Raw genomic sequence first — 8,571 nt, 5'->3', positions numbered from 1 at the left:
TTTTGTTGCCACGCTTTGGAGGGTATCCAGTTATCTTAACAACTGTCATGAAATTCTAAAAGAAAAATTAATCTAAATCTGCTCTCATAAAAAAAAAAAAACTAACATGTATTCTGGTATCCTTAGGAGCTGGAATGAGAGGAGTCCTCAAATCAGAAATAGAAAATAAGACATCATAATTGCAAAGGGTCTGGCTGTTCTAGACTAAAGACAATGACTCCCAAACATGACTGTTCATAAAAATAGCTTGGAAAGAGGTTTAAAATGCATATTCCCAGGTCCACACCATACCTTCCGAATCAGAATTTCTGCGGTGGGATTGAGGATCTGCATTCATAAAGAAATCTCCAACTATTTCCAATGTAGCTAGACTGTAAATTGGAGTTTAGGAACCACAAAAATTAGGAGCTATATCAATATATCTCATTGATTTGATAGAGTGTTAATTATAGTGTAATCTTGATAACAAGCTATTCTAACTACTTAAAAGGAGAGACTTTTGGTCTGAATCCATGCATTTAACTTCTCATTTTCCCAAGTTCCCAGTGGGATAACCAGAGGAATTTGAAAATCCTGGAAAATTTGTATCAGCTCTGATTATCAGAAAAGGAAACCAAACTATTGTGGGAAAAGTCAAGACATTTCTTGACTTTTCTTTTTTTTCTTTTTTTTTAATTTTATTTTATTATGTTATGTTAATCACCATACATTACATCATTAGTTTTTGATGTAGTGTTCCATGATTCATTATTTGCACATAACACCCAGTGCTCCATGCAGTACGTGCCCTCTTTAATACCCATCACCAGGCTAACCCAGCCTCCCCCAGAACCCTCAGTTTCTTTCTCAGAATCCATAGTCTCTCATGGTTCATCTTCCCCTCCGATTTCCCTTCCTTCTCCTAATGTCCTCCATGCTCTTCCTTATGTTCCACAAATAAGTGAAACCATATAATTAACTTTCACTGCTTGACTTATTTCACTTAGCATAATCTCCTCCAGTCCCATCCATGTTGATGCAAAATTTGGGTGTTCATCCTCTCTGATGACTGAGTAGTATTCCATTGTATATATGGACCACATCTTCTTTACCCATTCATCTGTTGAAGGGCATCTTGGCTCCTTCCACAGTTTGGTTCCAAAGACACAGACATAGTAAAAAGAAGGGCCATATGCACCCCAATGTTCATAGCAACAATGTCCACAAATCAAGGCATTTCTGCCGAATATATTGCAAGCAAGACTGGATTGGGAGACGACCCAGTCACTGAGCAGGCTCTGAGGACTCAGCAGCCTCCCACTAGAGCTCCCTCCCTCTTGGACGCTCAGTTCCTGCCTCCCACCCTCACTGCCCACCCCCCCTTCTCCTGCTGCCGCCTTCCAGCATGTCCCCTATCCAGAACCTCCACTCTTCCCACCCCATTGCTGATGCAAGTAGGGGTGATGATCTGCTTCCTGCTGGCACTGAGGATTATATACATATAAGAATTCAACAGAGAAACAGCAGGAAGACCCTTACTACCGTCCAAGGGGTCGCAGATGTTTAAGATAAAAAGAAACTAGTGAAGGCGTTTAAGAAGAATTGGCCTGCAGTGGTCCTGTAATTGAGCATCCAGAATATGGAGAAGTAATTCCACTGAGGAGTGACCAGTGCAGGAACATATGCGAGTTCCTGGTAGAGACTAGACTGGCTAAGGACGACCAGCTGAAGGCTCATGGGTTTTAAGTGCTTTTGGCTCACTGAAGCTTAAGTGAGGATTTCCTTGCAATGAGTAGAATTTCTGTTCTGTCCCTTGTCACAAGTTGTAAAACCTCACAGCTTGCATAATGTATCCATTTGGGAGTCTGCTTCTAACTTGGACTAGTAACTCCTTCATGCAATAACTGAAAAGAGAAAGAAAAGGAAACAAAGACTGGATTGGGAGGATGGCTGGCCAACTCACAAATCACAAACCAACCCGAAGCACAGGGCAGCCCAGGACCTGGAGTAAAAATGGGCATTAGGACAATGGCAGGTTTGGGAAGGAGACTGCAAATCTATAGCTAACAAGGATGAGATTACTCTGCATAGTTGGCTCCCATCTTACCCTTGAACTAGAGAAGAGGGGCAGGGCCACACCTGGCCTCTAAAGAGACAGGCTGTGCCAGTTAACCAACAGAGACATTATCCCAGCAAACAAAGAGGGAACAGACTCACTTTGGCATAGGGGCAAAACTCCCTGATGTGGCTGGCCCTGGCTTTCATTCACACCCTACACTGCACAGGGAATTACTCCGTCCTTTGTCAATATAAAACTGCTGTAGAGCTAACCCCACCTTCTTTTTTTTTTCCTTCCTTCCTTCCTTCCTTCCTTCCTTCCTTCCTTCCTTCCTTCCTGTGTTTTTTCCTTTCCCTCTCTCTTCTTCCCTCTCTCTTCTCCTCCTTGTTCCCTCTTTCTTCTTGATTTAGACCAACACAGTCTTTGAAAGAAATCACACAGATCTCCAAATATGGACAAACCTATAATCTCCTCCACCATCTTGCTTATCCAGTCACTCCTTCATTCCCTATCCTAGCCAAGCATGCTTATTCCTAAGGATAAGCAAAGAGAAAATTATAATATAAAGATTAAGTAGTTTGAAAGAAGGCAATCAAACTGAGTAGGCAGAAAAAATATATGTCCTTCTAGAATGGCTTTATTAGTGAAAGTTAGAAAAAAACATAGAAAATCTCTCATGTGGATTTTCTAAAAGATTCCAGAAGACATTTTATCTACTTAGTAAAAAACATGAAGTCTTAAAATAAGGTATAACCTGGGAGCAGGAAAATTTGCTTTGAGATGAAAAAATATGACCATTAGGTTTTCTCATGCCGTGGAATTCGTGAACACAAGATGAGATTCTGTAGACTAAGAATTGAGGGATGAGTAAAATAAGCTAGAGAAATTCTTCCAGAACCTCTAGGAAAAGTAGAAAATGTTGCCAGAAAAGTTTAAGCCTTTAGAAGACAGATCCAGGAAAGCTAAAATAAGTTTTATAAGAAGTCTAAAAGGAAAGAATTTAACAGATGGAGTAGCAAAAGTTAAAAAAGGAAGACAAAGAATGAGTGAGGGTGGCCAAAAGGTGCAAACCTCCAGTTATAAAATAAATAAGTCATAGCGATGAAATGTGCAACACGGTGACTATAGTTACTAATACTGTATTATTTATTTGTAAGTTGTTAAGAGTAGATCTTACAAATTCTCATCACAAGAAAACAAATTTATAACTATGTATGGTGACGGATGTTAAAAAGGATTAGTGTGGTGATCATTCTGAGCTATATGCATGTATCAAATCATGATGTTTTCCACTTGAAACTAATATAATGTTATTTGTCAAAAAAATGTAGATAAGAAGAAGAAAAAGCAATAGAAAATAAAATTCATCTATGCTGAAGAAAGTCATGTGACTCCAAAGAGAATGGGCATATTCATTAAAACAGACTTAAATTTGATACAGCCTGATAAAATACTTAAATTTCAAGGCCAAAGAAAAAAATTTTACAAGCATCAACATGGTGGGGTGAAGATAAGTGATTTACAAAAGCAAAACGTAAACTTTCAAGTTGGCACCAAACTTTTCTTGCAATACTAAATGGCAGAAGATCATGGAGCATTGCCTTCAGAGTTTAAGAAACCCATTCTCTTATCCAAGAATCCTATATCCAATCAAGTTGATGCATGGGGAAGAGAAAAGAAAAGATGAAGCATAATACTTATGCAGATTTCCAGAAAAATTACAAAAAGAAAGTGACAGCTGATGGAGATAAAGTCAAGATCAGAAACCTAAGAAGGGAGGGGCGCCTGGGTGGCTCAGTCAGTTAAGCATCCAACTTTTGATCTCAGCTCAGTTCAAGCCCTGGGCATGGAGCCTATTGCGGGGCTTGAACTCACAACCCTGAGAAAAAGAGAGAAACCTAAGAAGAGAGAAGACAGTATATAAAAAAAGGTTGTGCTTTTAGAGCGGTTAGCATGTGTCAAGCAAAAGTGCTTTACATTTAGTAACCCAGTCAATACTTAAAAGGTAAAATCCATAAAGAATTTGTAAAAGGTATAAATTTTATGTGCTATATATCATGACACTTCAAAAAAACAGCAAAAATCTAGTGGAACAATGAAAAAATTGATAAATTATAACCATGGAAAGACATTTAAAGGTTTCTCAGTCTTTGGTCATTCAAGACAAAATTTAAGCATATAAAACAACTGAATATTGTATTTATATGTTAATTTATTGGATAGCAAATTGTAAATTATAGCAATATAGAAATATGTAGGACAAATTGTGTTTAAGGACACTGCCCACAGAGCTATACCACATAGATTCTAAATGTGTTTCCCCCACTTAACTAGCTGGATTTGGGGGGAAATACTTGCAAACTTCCTGCCCCGGTTTCCTTATTAGAAAGTGAAGAATATAATTGTTGTGATGATTAAAAATATTTATACATATGAAATACTAATAATAGTGCCCAGCTTATAATAGGTACTCAATCAATATTAACTGCTATAACGGCAGCAACTAATGATGGTATATATGGAATTTTGAACTTCACTAATAGAGAATGTTCTTTCTTTCAAAAAGATATCCTAGGAATATTTACAAAAAATCACAATGCAATGTGCCACCAAGAACTCAATAAATTATTAGAGGTAGAAATTGTATGAACCACATATCTAAGTGCAATAAAACTCTAGGTGTAAATGGTAAACAAACAAAAAAATCAGTCTGCAAGGAAACTTTAAAACGCACTCCTATATAACTCCTGAATAAAAGAAGAAATCAAAGTGCACTTTTAAATTCTCTAGAATATGACCCCATGATATGTCTGTACATCAAACCTGGGTGATCATGGTAAAACAACAAAACATCTAGAATACAAGAGCGAAGAACATCTTTGTGACTTTAGAATAAGCAAGATTTTTAAACAAGAAATAAAAGCACCTCTTCAAAGGGAAAAGAAAGGTGATGCATTGGATGATACTAAGATTATAAAACTATGTTCATCAAAAAGATACCACTGAGACAGTGAACAAAAACCTACAGAAGATACGATATGCGTATGTAACAATGATCTCATATCCAGAGATAATAACTTTTAAAACTCAGTAAGACCTAACAGTCACTTCACAAAAGAAGATACCTAAATGGCCAGTAAACTATGAAAAATACTAACTTTGCTAATCATCAGAAAAATGCAAATTAAAGTCACAATATGAGACCATTGCACACTCACCAGAATGGCTAGAATTAAAAAGGACAGTCAATACCAAATTTTGGCAAGTATGTAGAGTAACCAAATATCCCAACCATTACTGGTGGAGATGCATTACCAGTTTGGAAAACTGGTTGGTAGTATCTACTAATGCTGAATACATATATTCCGAGTATATTTCCAATGAAAATGTATCTATATGTCCACCAACAGGCATCTACCAGAATGTTCATAGCAGCACTATTTAAGAAATTCTATAATTAGAAATGATCAAAAAAGAAAGAAAGAAAGAAAGAAATGATCCACATGTCCATAAACAGTAGAATAGATGAGTACATTGGGGTGAATTCACAGAATGGAATATTGTGGAGCAATGAGAGTGAATAAGTTATAACTACATATAATAATACAGCTGAAGCTCACAAATAATGTGGAGCCAAAGAAGTTACATAAAAAGACCACAGGCTGTATGTTTCCATTTATATAAAGTACAAAAAAAGAAAAATTAATCTGTGCTATTCAAAGTTGAGATATTAGTTACTCCTGAGAGGACTGTAACTAGAAGGGAGAGTTCTGGGAAGCTGGGTATATTCAATTTCGTGATCGAATATAGGTTTGTTTAGTTGTGGCTGGTTACCTGAGTATGTTCAGTTTGTAAGCATTCATTGAGCTTTGGGGCGCCTGGGTGGCTCAGTCGGTTAGGCATCTGCCTTTGCTCAGGTTGTGGTCTCAGGGTCCTGGGATCGAGTCCTGCATCAGGGTCCCCGCTCAGTGGAGAGTCTGCTTCTCCCTCTGCGCCCCCCCCACTCATGTCACTCGTGCTCTCTCTCTCTCTCTCAAATAAATAAATAAAATCTTTAAGAAAAAAAGAAGTCATTGAGCTTTATGGCTACAGCATGAACACTTTTCTCTATGTACATTAACATTAACTATCCTTCAACAAAACATTTTAAAAATCTTACGGGATTATGTCAAGAGTATACTCAGGAAAATGCAGAGCATTTCATGCTTAACAAAAGAATACCACTCAAGAAGCTATAAAAATAACAACAAAATGAAACTAAGAGGTAGAAGCAGGAAAAGGGGAATTAATGGAGATTAAAAACCATAATTTAATTAATTTCAAAATAGGAAGAGGCAAAATTGATAAATAAATCCAAGCACTAGTTCTTTGAAAAAAACAAAAGAGGATGCCTGGGTGGCTTAGTCGTTAAGCGTCTGCCTTCGGCTCAGGTCATGGTCCCAGGGTCCTGGGATCAAGGCCCACATCGGGCTCGCTGCTCAACAGAAAGCCTGTTTCTCCCTCTCCCACTCCCCCTGCTTGTGTTCCCTCTCTCGCTGTGTCTCTCTCTGTCAAATAAATAAATAAAATCTTAAAAAAAAGATAAATAAACAAAATTCTGGAAATACTAAATGAGACCAAAAAAAAAAAAAAAAAAGAAAAAGAGGCAAAACTCAAATTTAAACACACCAAGGGAGAGAGACGATATTATTACAGATTAGTTTTTCTCAGCTTTGGCACTATTTACATTTGGGCCAAGCAATTCCTTGTATAGGGGGCTATCTTCTGCACTGTAGGATGTTTAGCAGCTTCCCTGGAGTCTTAACATCTAGATGCCAGTAGCACGAGCACCACCAACTATGACATTCAAAAGTGTCTCCATACATTACCACATGTCCCCTGCAGAAACAGATCACCCCCAGTTGAGAAGCACCCGCCATAAATCGCACTGTGAAAGAATGTGTAACTCCATGTCTAAAACATTAAACATGTGAATGAAAAAAATATTTTCTAGGAAAATACGCATTGTGAAAAACTGATTGAAAATGTGGTGGAGGGACGCCTGGGTGGCTCAGTCGGTTAAGCATCTGCCTTCAGCTCAGGTCAAGATCCCAGGGTCCTGGGATCGAGTCCCACATTGGGCTCCTTGCTTATGTGGGGAGCCTGCTTCTCCCTCTGCCTGCCACTCCCCCTGCTTGTACTCTCTCTCTCTCTCGGGCATATTAAATAAATAAAATCTTTTTTAAAAAAAGAAAGAAAATGTGGTAGAAAAGCTCAGTAAACAAATAACAAAGACATTGAAATTTTTATTAAAGCCACATTATCAAAAAATGCAAATTCTGCACTTTCTATGCTGTTACATTAATTTGTCTATTCATTCCCTGGTAATTATTGTAACAGACAATTCCTTTTAAACTTCTAAGAACTAGACCATTCTTCTCCTATCTAGACCATTCTTCTCCTATCTAGTATGTTACAAAGAGGAGCCATACAATAGAAATATAATGAAAGATACATATAGGATGCTCCTCTCTTCCAGGTATAGATAGGGCACCTCTCAAATGAAGTTTATGACCTATTTCAGGGAAGAAGGGCAAGATTGTGAGAGGTCACTGTGACCTTCCAGCTTCTGCCATTTTTCTCAAACTCAAGCTTAAAATATTCAATATGCCAAGGTGCCACATTTTGGGGCAGTATGACCTGAACTCCATCAAAACCATTCTGTTCAAACTTCTAAATAGCCTACCCATCTAAACCTTGAGTGAAGGGCATGAATGATCAAAGAGAGGGAAAAAAAGGCAATCCAGATATGCTGAAGCTAAAAATAAATCCTTGCAAGGGTGGAGTGTATAATCAAACTTACATACAAAAAGATTTCCATTCCTTCTTTCTCTTCCAATAAGCTTCTGTGAATTACATCTCCGCAAGCATGTGTATACGGACTTGTTCTTTAAAAGCAGCAAACCTGAGAGGGAGATGAACCATGAGAGACTCTGGACTCTGGGAACCAAACTGAGGGTTACGGAAGGGGGAGGGTGTGGGGGGATGGGGTAACCGGGTGATGAGCATTAAGGAGGGCACATGTGGTGATGAGCACTGGGTGTTATATGCAACTAATGAATAGTTGAACACTACATCAAAAACTAATGATGTACTTACTATATGCTGGCTAATTGAACATAATAATAAAAAATAAATAAAAGCAGAAAACCTACTTCTCTACAAACACTGGTTTGTAGATTCATTTTCTTGACTAAAAGTCAGCTCCATAAATTGTCGCAGGAGCTTAATAAACAAGCACGAAGTAAGAGTTCCCTGAGGACAACTGTGTCTTATTCAGTGATATCTTCCAAGAGCTTCAGAAAAAGTAGGCAGGCAAGATTTTCTGCATTTAATTGAGAATATATTCTCTTAAGACCAATGGGCACGCGGTCTCTCACTGTCCATCCACACCGCAAAACTGTGGGAAGAATAACAGACAGATCTCAAAATTGCTCATTGGAGGGTGTTTCTTAGTACATGAAAGGACAAGAGCCTAAAAATACACTCTCTCC

At 38.0% G+C, this 8,571-nt stretch overlaps 1 pseudogene; it reads left to right on the top strand.

Moving 5' to 3' along the window:
- Nucleotides 1–1,384: 1,384 nt before the first annotated feature.
- Nucleotides 1,385–1,793, top strand: LOC112820979 (eukaryotic translation initiation factor 1 pseudogene; annotated as a pseudogene).
- The last annotated feature ends 6,778 nt before the right edge of the window (nucleotides 1,794–8,571 follow it).

This window comes from Callorhinus ursinus, unplaced genomic scaffold, assembly GCF_003265705.2.
Source record: "Callorhinus ursinus isolate GAN/ISIS: 27379988/994484 unplaced genomic scaffold, GSC_fseal_2.0 scaffold1, whole genome shotgun sequence".
In the NCBI taxonomy this organism is placed as follows: domain Eukaryota; kingdom Metazoa; phylum Chordata; class Mammalia; order Carnivora; family Otariidae; genus Callorhinus; species Callorhinus ursinus.
The sequence above is the reverse complement of the archived record's forward strand: the minus strand, read 5'-3'. Positions and strand labels throughout refer to the sequence as shown.